Raw genomic sequence first — 15,195 nt, 5'->3', positions numbered from 1 at the left:
CAGTCTGGGTTACTCCTGCATTAGGAAAAGGCAAACCCATTCGTGGGATTGCCTTTGCCCAGGGACCTGGGTGCACTTGGTGGGTAATGCGGAAGGATGGGGAAGTCCGATGTGTACCTCAAGGAGACTTGATTTTGGGTGAAAACAGTCAATGATTTGAATTGTATTATGTTAATTGTTCAGAATGACATTACTACTATGGCTGCTATCTACCATATCAATGGTATTATAGTAAGAATCACCCAGACTGATGAAGAATGAGCTTCACTGAAACCAAGCAACGTGCAGCAGTGATGAAACCAGAACTGGCTTCAGCAGCTTGCGCCCAACAAATCCCTCGAGATCGACATCTTCGACCTGCAGATCATGGACATGGACCGTGCCAGATGACAATCCAACACCACATACCATCTCCCCTGCCCTGAGAGACTGCTATGATGGATGAAGCCCAGAGTCATGGACTGACTGAACTCCATAGACATTTTAAGTGATGGCCCATGGACTAAGAGAGTGATATCTGTGTGTATATATTAAAGGACAGGAAGAGTAATAATGAATAATTGGAATGTATTGAAAAGTATAGGACCTGGGCATGACGTAAATGGTATGGAATAAGGGGTGGATACTGTCCTGGTTTCAGCCAGGATAGAGCTGGTTTTCCTCACAGAAGCTAGTGTGAGACTGTGTTTTGGATTTGGGATGAGGAACTGTTGATAATGTGCTGATGTTTTGGGTTGTTGCTGAGCCGTCAAGGACAGTCCAGCTTCTCGTGCTGGCCTGCCAGCGAGCAGGCTGGGGGTGCACGGGGAGCTGGGAGGGGACACAGCCGGGACAGCTGACCCAGACTGGCCAAAGAGATATTCCCTACCATACGACGTCATGCCCAGTACATAAACTGGAGTTGGCCGGGGGGCGGAAATCGCTGCTCGGGGACGGGCTGTCGATCACGGGGTGGTGAGCAATTTCTGTATTGGGCATCACTTGTTCTTATACATTCCTTTGTTGGTATTATCATTATTGTTCCCTTCTTTCTTTCTGTCCTATTAAACCGTGTTTATCTCAACCCACGAGGTTTTTCCTAATTCTCTCCCCCGTCCCGCTGTGGGAGGGAGAGTGAGCGAGCGGCTGCGTGGTGCTTAGCTGCCGGCTGGGGCTAAACCACGACAGTATATAAAAGTGGAGATGGCTGGGGAGCGGATTTTTGGGAAGAGAGGGTCTCTGGATCTGACAACAATGCAACAGGCACTGTGGCTACTCCACCCCGGTGACAGGCACTGCAGCTGAACCAGAGAACCAACCCTTGCCAGTATCACTTGCCCCTATACAAAAGAAATCTTGGAAGCAAAAGTAAGCTCATTTAGTAAGGGATGAAGAAGCTTTTTGTAAGAGAGAGCAGGAGGAAGGAATGGAGGATGCAGACTATGAAGCAGGGCCATTACAAAAAGAGAAGAGGGAAGAGAGGTGGCTGTTGGGATCACCCTGCATGGCTCGACCTTAAGGAGAAGGAGCTGTGGCGTTGATCTGCACGGCTCGACCTTAAGGAGAAGGAGCTGTGGCATTGAGAAGCTGGTAAACAGCTGGATATCTGCACGGCTCGGCCTTGAGGAGAAGGAGCTGTGGTAAACAACTAAGAAGAAGCGAGGAAAACAGGAACACCTGCAAGCAGCGAATCCTGACTGTGTGAGAGGCGCATGGACAGCGCGTGATATTTTGTATATAGCCAATTGCAATAGTGTGTGTAACAAGCTGTAACCAATCATGAGTGTGTGCGCAGTGACTAAGCGAAAATTATGATATATATTGGAGTCAGACAAGACAATAAATGGCTTCGGAATATAACTCTCATAGAGTTGTGAAGTCCATCCTTCTCCCGCAGGTGGCCGCTGCTCAAGGAGGAGGAAGAGGAAGAACTCATAAAAGAGGCAGTAACCACCTGATCCGTAACCCTGAGTGAGCTGTGAGATATGCAAAAGGATTTCATCTGTCACCTGGCTGCTCCGATGCTGGGATAATGGGGCCAGTAGCCTGGAATTAGAGGGTAGGGAAGCCAAGCAGCTGGGATCCCTTTCTAGGGAAGGGGGCATTGACAAAGCTATTGGAAAAGGGGCACGAGTCCTCAGCCTCCGGAGGAGACTCCTGTCAGGCATGGAAGGAAAGGTATCCCTTCAAGGAAGATGTTATATATCACCCAGGCAAGTGGACCACCATGGAGAGAAGTATCCAGTACCTGAGGGAATTAGCCATGGTGGAGGTGATTGATGATGACCTGAACAATGAGCAGTTATCCAAAGACTCAGATGAAGTCAAGTGCACGCGACCCATGTGGCAGAAATTTGCACAGGAGTGCACCATCATCGTATGCCAACTCATTGGCAGTAATGACTGGGAAAGACGGAGATGAACAGTGGATGAATTGGCTCGTCAACTTTGGCAATACAAAGAGAGTCTCTCTTCCCTGTGGGCCTGTGTCTCGGCTGTAGAGAAACTGCCGGACATGCTATCTGAGAAACTATCTGAGAAACTGTCCCAGGAGTTCCAGTGATTCAAACAGGATATATCCTACTCCCCACCCATATGAACCAGTATCTCAGCTATTAGCAGTAAGTGCTCCTCTGCTCAAGAGGGAGGATGCAGTGGGTACACACCTCAGGCCACCCTGTGGTTTTGCCTGCATGACCATGGAGAGGACATGAGGAAGTGGGATGGAAAATCTACCTCGACCCTAGAGGCAGAGTTGTTAGGAAAAACAATTACAAGAGGGGGTTCAGGTTCTTCCAGGAAAATCGTCGCTCCACTTTCCAGCAGGCAGTTCCCCAGCACAGTAGAAAGGGTGATCTTACTTCTGATCCTCTTGAAGGGACTTCCGGTTCATATTTGAGACTAAAACTATGACCAGGACTAGAGGGGCCCTGCCTCTAGCCAGGCAGAGGAAAGGAGCAACTGAGTTTATTGGACTGTGTGGATTCGATGGCCTGGCACATCAGACCCACAGGAGTATAAGGCTCTAGTGGACACCGGTGCACAGTGTACCCTAATGCCATCAAGACATATAGGGGTGATATAGAGACATAACTATCTGCTTTTAAACCACTTAGATACAGTCTTTTGTTTATTCTTTAGAACTCACTTACCAAGGCTGGTGCTTGTGATGTCTGTTAAGGGTTAAGCTTATCAGGGACTGGTGTTTGTCAAGAACAGACTTGCTAAACAAAGAAAGTGATAACAGGAACTGCAAGGTTAGTCTTATCACAGAACCGGCTAGAGCTTGTTAAAAACTGTTGAAATCAACAAGTAAGAAGAGAGCACGTGTAAATGACTAAAGTTCATCTAAAGGACAGAAGAGGAAGAGGAAGATAAGACCCCTGAAGAAGTAAACGACCACCAGAGACAGATCTGAGCCTGCGCATTGATAACATAAACTGCTGACGCAAGCCTTTTGAACTACTCTGCCTCACTTATGCATATGTATGTTTTATGTTATGTCATCATATGAATATGTATGCTTCTGTGTAATAAATATTTGCCTGCTCGCCGAAACGGTGTGCAAGTTAGGAGGAACGATCCCCCTTGCACCCGGCGCCATAATAAACATACCGGCTTTATAACTCTTTTGAGTTGTGAAGTTTGTTTCCGCACGTCAATTTGGCGACCCAGATGGGACCCTCTCTGCCCAGCTGCAGGACCAGCTGAGAGTGGGACGTCCTTGGCGCGCCCCGAGATTTCTCGGAGGACCTCCCTCGCTCGCCCGATCACTGCAGGGACAGACAAGGACCATCAGTGGACCAGGTATGTTAATTTGGGAGGGGAACCTGTAAGTCGTGAGGAGACATCCTACTTGAGGTAAAGAGCATTGGCGCTCGCCCCTGGGTGGTTAGGATTCGAATCCAGCAGTGGCGCGGGAATCCCTGACTAAGGGAAGTATGCGATGGGTGCTCTTCGCTGAAATTACGGGAGTATGGGATAGCTATCATTTGGACCAACTATTGTAACCCATGGGAATTGAAATTTATATTACTGTGGCTATAATTGGGATTTTGATCATAGTCATTACAATCTGAATACTTAAGAAGTTTTGTGCCTGGTACCGTGTGTTCTGTGAAAGTGCTTCATTGTACAAGTAATGTTGTTGCAAGTTGGGTGAGTGTTTGAGTGAGTGAGATGCAGTCGGACTGCTGGGCGAGTGCGGAGTCCTGATCCACGGTTCCGTGTTCTCCGCGAGGAGAGCGGCCAAAGACAGATGGAGCGTATGACAGACTTTGGAACTGTGTTAGTCGAACCGATTGTTAACCCTTACTGTCCTATACGTGGACATCATGCAACCCAATATATGTTTTTGAATGCTCTGGTTGTAAACAGAACGTTTGGGTGCGGTTTGGGGATGATTTTTGGTGTGGTGAATGTTGACGAAACTGGTCTGACTGGGATAGGATTGAGCGTTCAGACCAGCTTAAGCAGGTATTTTGTGGAGACTTAGAAGGTGTAAGGAATCAGTACGAATGCCGCTGGTATATGGGGGGAAATGTAGAACAGAGTAGTGATGGGTTTATTTGGTGTGGAGCACGGACGAGTGCCTGTCTGCTTTGCCATCGGTGTTGCTTTGTTTTGTTTTGTTTTGTTGTTTGTTCGCGCTGTTTGGAGTGTCATAAGTACATTATTTCTTTTAACGGGAGACAGGAGTTTCGTCTTGACAATTGTCTTGAATTCAGGTGCATTCGCTGTGGGGCGAGTACGCCCTTGCATCTTTTGCCTTGGATAAGGTATTATTGTTGTCAATTCAATCAGGTTGTATTCCTAGGCTGAGGAATAAACCCCTGCGGGCAGGGTGTTCGTTATGGGAGGTAAACAAAGTGGCAGAATATTGAAAAGGAGCCCTCTGGGCTGTATTTTAGCTCACTGGAAGGAGATAGGAGAGCCACCAGGAGGAAGCGGGAACAGAAAGACTTTAATAAAATATTGTAATCAATGGTGGCCCTTGTATAAATTTATATGTCGTTCGGCAGGGCCCGAAGGAGACCTCCTCAGAATTCTTGGACAAGCTACGAGACACTATGAGGCGGCACACTCCTCTGGACCCAGGATCGGAAATAGGGATACAGCAGTTAGTGTCTCTATTCATAGGGCAGTCAGCAAGTGATATCTGGAGAAAGCTGCAGAAATTGAGACAGACAGAAAGCAGAAATTTGGAGACTCTATTAGATGAAGCTTGGAGAGTGTTTAGCAATAGAGAAGAGGAGGATCGGAGGAAGGACAAACGGGCACTAGTAGCAGCACTGCAAGGGAGTAAGGGATTTAGAGGTATGGGACCTGGGAGACCGAGACTTTTAGAAAAGGACCAGTGTGCGTGGTGTAAACAAAGGGGACATTGGAGAAATGAATGTCCAGAGAGACGGAAAGGGAAAAGGGGAATACAGGCCCATGTCAAAGAAGATTGACGGGGACCTGGGGAATCTACCCTAGCAGATCCACTGGTTATACTGAAGCTAGGGAAACAACAACAGAGTATAGAATTTTTAGTTGATACTGAGACAGCATTTTCAGTTTTAAACCAAGCTTTAACACCTACGGATGATGATTTTGTAACGGTAAAGGGAGCTACTGGCCAAAGTGAAAAGGCGTACTTTTTAAAACCTCTTAAATTTAGATTGGGAAAACAATTGGGAATACACAAATTCTTATATATGCCTAACCTACCAAAACCTCTATTGGGGCGAGACTTATTGGAACAACTAAAAGCGGAGATAAAATTTGAGAAAGGAAAAGTAGAACTTTGAGTGGGGGATGACCAGCTAATTGAACTTCTGAGTCTGGCCCTCATAGATACTCCTGTTAGCTCAGAAGTACCTTAGGAAATCCAGAACCAAGTATATCCAGGGGTATGGGCCTCAGAAATACCAGGAAAAGCGAAAAACGCCTCCCCAATAATGGTCAGACTCAAATCAGGGGCGCGGCCTGTAAGAATTAAACAATATCCCCTCAGAACCAAAGATAGGGAAGGAATCCAACCAATAATCAACCGGTTTATCAAATATGGGCTACTAATAGAATGTGAATCGGAATATAACACTCCCATTTTACTTGTCAAAAAGCTGGATGGTAATTATCGAATAGTACAGGATCTCAGAGCCATTAATAGAATTGTTGAAGATCTGCATCCTGTCGTAGCAAACCCATATACATTATTAACTAAATTGATACTTGAATTGGCCTGGTTTACTGTATTATACCTGAAAGACGCCTTCTTTTGCCTACCTTTGAGTCCAGAGAGCCAGTTGCTGTTTGCATTTGAGTGGGAAAACCCCAACTCTGGGAGAAAGACACAACTAACATGGACTGTGTTACCACAGGGGGTTAAAAATAGCCCCACTCTTTTTGGAAACCAACTAGTCAAGGACTTGGAGCAGTGGGAGCGACCACATGGGGATGGAATAATATTACAATATGTAGATGATCTATTGATAGCCACTAAAACAAAAGAACTATGTATAATATGGACAGTCAGTCTGCTAAATTTCCTTGAACTTAATGGCTATCGAGTCTCTCCACAGAAAGCCCAAATGGCTCAGCGGCAGGTAACTTATCTTGGATACGAGATAACTGCTGGCCAAAGGACCCTAGGAACAGCAAGAAAGGAGGCCATCTGCCAAACTCCTCGACCACAGACAGCTAAAGAACTCCGTATGTTTTTAGGGATGACAGGATGGTGTCATCTATGGATATATAACTACGGACTCTTGGTAAGGCCACTCTATGAACTGTTGAAACTTAATCCAAGAGACCTCACCTGGAATAGGGAGGCAGAGAGAGCATTCCAGCAACTGAAAAGGAAACTAATGGACGCCCCTGCCTTGGGGTTACCAGATATTACTAAGACATTCTGGCTGTTCTCCCATGAGAAGCAGAGAATAGCCCTGGGAATCCTAGCCCAAAACTTGGGACCATATAGAAGAGCAGTGGCATATTTCTCCAAAAAACTTGATGAAGTAAGTAAAGGATGGCCTAGCTGCTTAAGGGCAGTAGCAGCATTGGTGCTAAATATTCAAGAAGCACATAAATTTACATTGGGCCAGAAGATTACAGTACTGATATCTCATACTGTATCTACAGTATTGCAAAGACTCTGCAGAGCAAAATAATAATCCCATTTGCGTTATTATGGGCCATAGTTATAGCAGAACACAGGAAATCTCATTGGGGAGCTGAGGCATTGTATAAACATTTGAGTCAGCGTATAGTTACCCAGAACCTCTACACCACTGTTAGACAAGTGACACAGCAGTGTGAAATATGTTTGCAAAATAATCCTAAGGTAAGATCTAAAGTCCAACCTGGACAAATAGGGAAAGGAAACTATCCAGGGCAGCAGTGGCAAATTGACTTCTCAGAACTTCCAAGAAAAGGGGGGTGCCGATATCTGTTGGTTCTAACAGACACCTTTTCAGGCTGGCCAGAAGCATTCCCTTGCCAAACTAATAAGGCTAGGGAGGTAACCAAAACACTACTACAGGAAATAATACCGAGATTCGGGATTCCTGCAACAATCTCCTCGGATAGAGGACCACATTTTATTGCAAAAATCGTTCAACAAGTTAGTAAACTCCTGGGAATAGATTGGCAGTTACATACCTCATATAGGCCACAAGCAAGTGGTCAAGTGGAAAAGATGAACCACTTAATTAAGTTACAGATTGTAAAATTAGGGCAGGAGGCTGGATTATCTTGGCCACAATCATTATCTTTGGCACTCCTGAGGATTAGAACTAAGCCCAGAACTAAAGAAAGGTTGAGCCCTTTTAAAATATTGTACGGGAGACCCTATATTGTACAGGCGGGAATATCAACTCAGATTGGAGATGAAACGTTGTCTGATTATGTGATGAGCCTACAAAAACGACTTCAGGAGACAGAGAAACGGGTCTTAGGAACCAGAGCCCGAGGTCTTGATGGGCCAGTGCATGATATTAAGCCTGGTGATTATGTGTACGTAAAGTCCTTTACAGATCCACCTCTGGAACCGAAGTGGGAAGGCCCCTTCCAGGTGCTGCTGACATCCCATACAGCGATCAAGATTAAAGAACAGACCTTGTGGGTGCATCACACCAGAGTGAAGCAAGCCCCTAAGCCACAATGGGAATCGACACCTATGGGACCATTGAAGCTTCGCATTCAAAAGCGATGATATGGATTCTTACGACTCTGCTAAACTGTAACTTATTAAGTGCTTGGGATTGACCTTGGACAGATGCTTATTTTGGGTATACGGGAAGCTCGGGAAAGGGTCTAAAGGGTTGAATTTGGCAACTGTGATAAAATATAATAACAACATGACATTACAACCAACTGGATGGGGAAAAAAAATAGGTTTGGCCCATACCTGGACGATTGAGAAAGGAAAGGAGGTTCAGATAGGTTGTAGACTCCTTAATGTAAATAACCCGCCTCCTCTCCAGATCCAAATTACTGTCCAGAGCAATAATTCCCATAGTATAACAGGCAGCATGGTATGTAGAGAAAAGGAGGTTTGTTGGTATTCCTTTAATATAACTCAAACGGTGTCCATTGTATGTCTGGGGGCAACTCAAAAGGGGGCCCAAGCTCTAACTTTTAAATTTCGGTTACAGACACCAGAAGAAACCACCACTCCCCCTACCTACACTGCCCCGACACAGGCTACTGAATCAAGTCCCACAGAGCCTAAGCACATGGGACCATATGTGTATCCAACAGGACTATATGTAATTAAATATGTCGGCCAGCAACAGATAATGTCTAATCCAATATGTTCTCTTAAACGAGTGGAATTATTAATACAGAACGTTCAACCAGCTTGTTCATCATTCATAAGGCTCTTACATACAGGGTGAATGTCATGGTTACATAAAAGGACCCTTCCTTCCCAAATGAGAAAAAGGAGAGATGTTTTTGGTACAATGGGAGCAGGATTGGGAGTTTTAAATAGTATAGATGCTGAGATAATAAGGAACAAACTCGCCACGGCGACCAAGGATCTGAACAAAATACAGAACCCTTTAAGATCTTCCCTCCTAACTTTAGGAAACAGTCAATGGCGTACAACAAATGTATTACCACAGTGGGAAGAACTTAATGAAAAGGATAATGAACTAATTAAAAATAATGATGAAACACTACGAACCACTTTTAAAAGCAAAAGAATTTGCTTAGGGGAAAGAAAAGGGGGGAATTGATAGAGAGACATAACTATCTGCTTTTAAACACTTAGATACTGTCTTTTGTTTATTCTTTAAAACTCACTCACTGAGTGAGTAAAGCTGGCGCTTTAAGGTCTGTTAAGGGTTAAGCTTATCAGGGACTGGTATTTGTCAAGAACAGACTTGCTAAACAAAGAAAGTGATAATAGGAACTGCAAGGTTAGTCTTATCACAGAACCGGCGAGAGCTTGTTAAAAACTGTTGAAATCAACAAGTAAGAGGAGAGCATGTGTAAATGACTAAAGTTCATCTAAAGGACAGAAGAGGAAGAGGAAGATAAGACCCCTGAAGAAGTAAATGACCACCGGAGATAGATCTGAGCCTGCGCATTGATAACACAAACTGCTGACGCAAGCCTTTTGAACTACTCCGCCTCACTTATGCATATGTATGTTTTGTATTGTGTAATCATATGAATATGTATGTGTTGGGACCACCCTGCATGGCTCGACCTTAAGGAGAAGGAGCTGTGGCATTGAGAAGCTGGTAAACAGCTGGATATCTGCACGGCTCGGCCTTGAGGAGAAGGAGCTGTGGTAAACAACTAAGAAGAAGCAAAGGAGCGCAGGAACACCTGCAGGCAGCGAATCCTGACTGTGTGAGAGGCGCATGGACAGCGCGTGATATTTTGTATATAGCCAATTGCAATAATGTGTGTAACAAGCTGTAACCAATCATGAGTGTGTGTGTGTGCAGTGGCTAAGCGAAAATTATGATATATATTGGAGTCAGACAAGACAATAAACGGCTTCGGAATATAACTCTCTGTCCTGGTTTCAGCCAGGATAGAGCTGGTTTTCTTCACAGAAGCTAGTGTGAGACTGTGTTTTGGATTTGGGATGAGAAACTGTTGATAATGTGCTGGTGTTTTGGGTTGTTGCTAAGCAGTCAAGGACAGTCCAGCTTCTTGTGCTGGCCTGCCAGCGAGCAGGCTGGGGGTGCACGGGGAGCTGGGAGGGGACACAGCCGGGACAGCTGAACCAGGCTGGCCAAAGAGATATTCCCTACCATACGACGTCATGCCCAGTACATAAACTGGAGTTGGCCGGGGGGCGGAAATCGCTGCTCGGGGACGGGCTGTCGATCACTGGGTGGTGAGCAATTGCTGTATTGGGCATCACTTGTTCTTGTACATTCCTTTGTTGGTATTATCATTGTTGTTTCCTTCTCTCTTTCTGTCCTATTAAACCGTGTTTATCTCAACCCACGAGGTTTTTTTTCCCTAATTCTCTCCCCCGTCCCACTGCGGGAGGGGGAGTGAGTGAGCGGCTGCGTGGTGCTTAGTTGCCAGCTGGGGCTAAACCACGACAGTCCTTTTTGGCGCCCAACGTGGGGCTCGAGGCTTGAGATAATAACGGTTGCAGGTCACAATATCAGTTTATTTGATTTGCATGATGCTCTCGTCTTTGCCGTACATGTTAAGGATCGGTGTTGGTTTCTGCGGGCTGCTGCACTCTGCGATGATTAGTAATGTCTCGCCTGTGAGTTTTGTTTTTAGAACACTGACCTTGAGCTTAATGTGGTATCATCTGAGCTCTGTACTAAAGCCGTTACTTTATTTTGGCTACTGTCTTGTGGAGATGATTAGCAATTATACTTCTGCCTCTGAAAGGCTTTCTATGGAGGAAATGCAGAATGGTACCTTTGCTACCCTCTATCATAATGTTTCCTCCTTCATCACAATAATTTTTCTGTATTTCGAACACCCTTGGGTAGTTAAAATACCTCTATTGCTACTTCTGGGGAACATTGTTTCGGTTTTGTCTAAGGTTGGCAAGCAATTTAAGAATATCACCCGGAGATCTGCCCCAAGGCTGGATAGTTATGAATGGCAGGGTGTGTGGAACAGCATGGGCACGTCCCAAAAAGAACCCCAGAGGAGAACTTAATGATAGGATTGATAAAGGCATTTGCTAATCTGCAAAATGTAATCCAAATAACCGCATGTCTTCCAATTCCAATAGCAGTAGGTGAATCAATTCTGTGGGGAATCTTAACAACAAATTTGAGCGCAGTAAGCACAAGGGATAAACAATTATGCAAAGAAATAAGTAGAGGCCTCCCTGTACATGATCCCGAGGAAGCTGGACGTGTAGTCCATAATTGTGAAAATCAAACTAAGTGAGAGACAGAGGTTGCATGGGATTCAGTGTGGTCTATGGCTATTCTATCTCAATTTCAATATATGGCTAATACTTCATGGTGTTTTGCCTGGGACGGAACAGTCTTTACAGTTTTCCCATCAGTTAATGACAGGGGAACCACATCCAGGGAAAAGGAAGACATAGTACCCTGGTGGAATTGTAAAAAGATATGTAATTGCAGTACAGTTGATAGAGCAGTCCAAGAAGTTCCTCCCTTAGCAGCTGCATTGAAATATGGGTGTTGGTGCAGAGGACTCAAGAACGATTTAAATTTGACTAGTGTATATAAAATTAGAAGGGGATCAATATTTAGTTGTAGAAGATCTACAGTTCAGAACCCAGGACATTTAGTTTGGGCAATGAGTGATGGAACTTGGACCACCCATTTACCAATGGACGGGAAAGTAAAACAAATTACTTTAGGAATGCCAACATTATGTCCAATCTGAAAGCAAGCTCCCTTTAGGGGAGATTCTGAAAATTTAAAGTTAATATGGACAAAAAAATCACAAATTGATGATGATGATTGGAATGAACCCTCGACAGGAGTGGAACTTGGATGAGCCTCAGAATCCTTATTGACTCCCTTGGCAACTTACAGGAATAGGGATTGGTTATAGAAGTTGACAGGTCAAGTGAAAAGATTAGCCAAAATAACGAGGAAAGGATTTAAACAACTGAATTTACAGTTACAAGCCACTTTGAAGATGACCCTACAAAATAGGATGGCTCTAGATATGCTCTTACTAAAAGAACATGGAGTTTGTGGATACCTGAGGGATAGGATAGATCATTGTTGCATACATATCCCAAATGTTACCCAGGATGTTGAATATGATTTGGACTTATTGAGAAAAATAGAAAAGGATACTCAGGAAATGCAACAAGACATGCAAGAAAATTGGTTTGATAAAATTTTCAGTGGATTGGGATGAAACTTGAGTTCTTGGGTTAAGTCCTTAATTGGTACTGTGTTATTATTATTAATAATATCTTTGGGAATATTATTCATTTATCATTGTTTGAAAAAGGAATTTACAAAAAGAGCTACCATTGATAGCAGAATTACACTTGCATTGACTACAAAACACCAAAATTTAAATGGACTAACTAATAATGCTCCTACCATCATACAATAAAGTGATTGAATGTTAATAAGGAAATTAATTTGTAAAGGAAGTATTGAAAAGAAATTATTTCAAAACTTCCAAAGGGGGGAAATGTAACCAAGGTGGTAGAGAATTAAAATAAAATAGGGTTAGAAAATAGGTTTGTGAATTTGTAGCAAGTTGTAACTATAAGAACATTATGCACCAGCAATGCTGCTTGAGAACCCACCTAACCCTTCCCATCTTGATTTAATTATCAAGGAGTTAAGTGTAACATTGTGATCATGGTATTATGTTTTGTTCTAATAACAAGTAGCTAGAAAGAAGGAACACCTTGGTCAGTTCTATGGTCCAGTGGGTGGGTAATTATTCATTCTATAGTCTTGTCTTAAAACAAAGGACTGTGGGGTGAATGATTGCATATTGGACCGATAGCCCGTGAAGATCTATTGAGTGTTGCCAAGCTTAAGTGAACTTTGTAGGAAAGGTAATTCCAGCAGGGGGAGATCGCGACCACCGACTCAGAGACCACCCACTCAAGAAACCCTCCGACTCAAAAGATTAAGGAAGTAAAATCCCAAGAAATCATAGTGAGCATGCGTGGTCATTTACATGGTAGGCGAGGAATACTTAACCAATCATTGTATGGACACTTGATGAATATGTATTAATCTTGCCTATAAATGTTTGATTTTTGAACTGATCGAGGGAACACGATTTAGGAGGAGCTATCCCCCGTGTTCCCGGCGCCATGAATAAAGAATGCCTGCCTTTTAACACTACATTGGTGTTACGAGGTTTATTCCCGATTTCGGTGACACTAGGATCAACCTCCAGAGCGTCGGAAACTTTATACTGTCTTTGTTGCCTGTGCTGACTACATTCCTCAGAGCTGTGCCAATTCCTTCCCAAATCGGGATCTCAAAAGCCTCATTTACTGAGGGGATTAGTCCTTTTTGCCATGCCCATACCAATAATCTTTTTAGGCCGGCTTCCTCATACTGTACACCTCTCTTAGAGTGGATTAGTTGAAGGAGCTTAACCACTGCTTCTTCCTCTTTTGTTAGCGTGGACCCCATCTCCTCCCCAGCCGCTCACCTGATCAGGGCGAGATTCCAACAGTTTCTTCAGTTGCGCTAACGACTTCCAGGCACCGGCTGGCTTCCGCACCCCCTTTGCTGTCTCTTCTGCTCTGGGAAGCATCGACGAGAGGGTCCCTGTTCAGGCGCCACCTGATGCGAAAGTCTCGGACACGACGCGTACGACCAATATGATCAGGTCAATGTCGTTTATTGTCTTGTCTGACTCCAATATATATCATAATTTTCGCTTAGTCACTGCGCACACACTCATGATTGGTTACAGCTTGTTACACACATTATTGCAATTGGCTATATACAAGATATCACGCGCTGTCTACGCGCCCCTCACACAGTCAGGATTGCTGCTTGCAGGTGTCCCTGTTTTTCTTGCTTCTTCTTAGCTGTTTACCACAGCTCCTTCTCCTCAAGGCCGAGCCCTGCAGATATCCAGCTGTTTACCAGCTTCTCAATGCTGCAGCTCCTTCTCCTTAAGGTCGAGCCGTGCAGAGTGATCCCAACAGAAGACAGGGAAGGAGAGCAGAATAAATGCCCCATAATCCAGGAGGAAGCAGTTAAAGACCTGCTAAGCCACCTGGACACCCACAAGTCTATGGGGCCTGATGGGATCCACCCAAGAGTACTGAGAGAGCTGGCGGAGGAGCTTGCCAAGCCACTCTCCATCATTTATCAGCAGTCCTGGTAAACAGGAGAGGTCCCAGACGACTGGAGGCTTGCCAATGTGATGCCCATCTACAAGAAGGGCCAGAAGGAGGATCCCAGGAACTACAGGCCTGTCAGCCTGACCTCAGTATGCTCTCTACAACAACCTGAAAGGAGGTTATAGTGAGGTGGGTGTTGGGCTCTTCTCCCAAGTAACTAGCAATAGGATGAGAGGAAATGGCCTCAAGTTGTGCCAGGGGAGTTTTAGATTGGATATTAGGAAAATATTCTTTACTGAAACAGTGGTCAGGCATTGGAACAGGCTGCCCAGGGAAGTGGTGGAGTCACCATCACTGGAAGTGTTCAAAAAACGTGTGGACATGGCACTTCAGGACATGGTTTAGTGGGCATGGTGGTGTTGGGTTGACGGTTGGACTTGATCTTAGAGGTCTTTTCCAACCTCAGTGATTCTATGATTCTATGATTAATGGCTTCAACGATGAATTTAATTACTTGAGAGAGTTCAGTAATATGTAGGCCTTAGGTCTGAGTGATGGGTAACACTGGGGTATCATGCTAATGCTAAGCCATCAGGAAAACTCTTTTTTATTAACTGAAAAAGAAGGGCAGAACTGTACCTTTAAGGAAGAAATGGCTATCTATTGAAGGTTGTACACTAATTTTCAGTATAAAATCACATGTATGTGACATATGTTCTATAAATTTTGGCTCTGTTTTCACAAGGCTGAATTCTCTCCATTGTTATGTCTAAGGTGGGAGGTCATTTCAATGTCTACTTTGATGTAAGACAGGGAAAATGACTTGCAGATGGTTCAAAACTTGTCAAAGGGTTAGTGAAAGAATAACCTTTTTTCTTTGACCAATGAGAAGGTTTGAACCAAGAACAAAGTCATTAGTTCATCTAGGAAACTACTGATAGGTCTTCTGTTCATATCACATAGGATGTATTACC

The sequence above is a fragment of the Phaethon aethereus genome (assembly GCF_964289735.1).
Source record: "Phaethon aethereus genome assembly, chromosome: W".
Lineage (NCBI taxonomy): Eukaryota > Metazoa > Chordata > Aves > Phaethontiformes > Phaethontidae > Phaethon > Phaethon aethereus.
The sequence above is the reverse complement of the archived record's forward strand: the minus strand, read 5'-3'. Positions refer to the sequence as shown.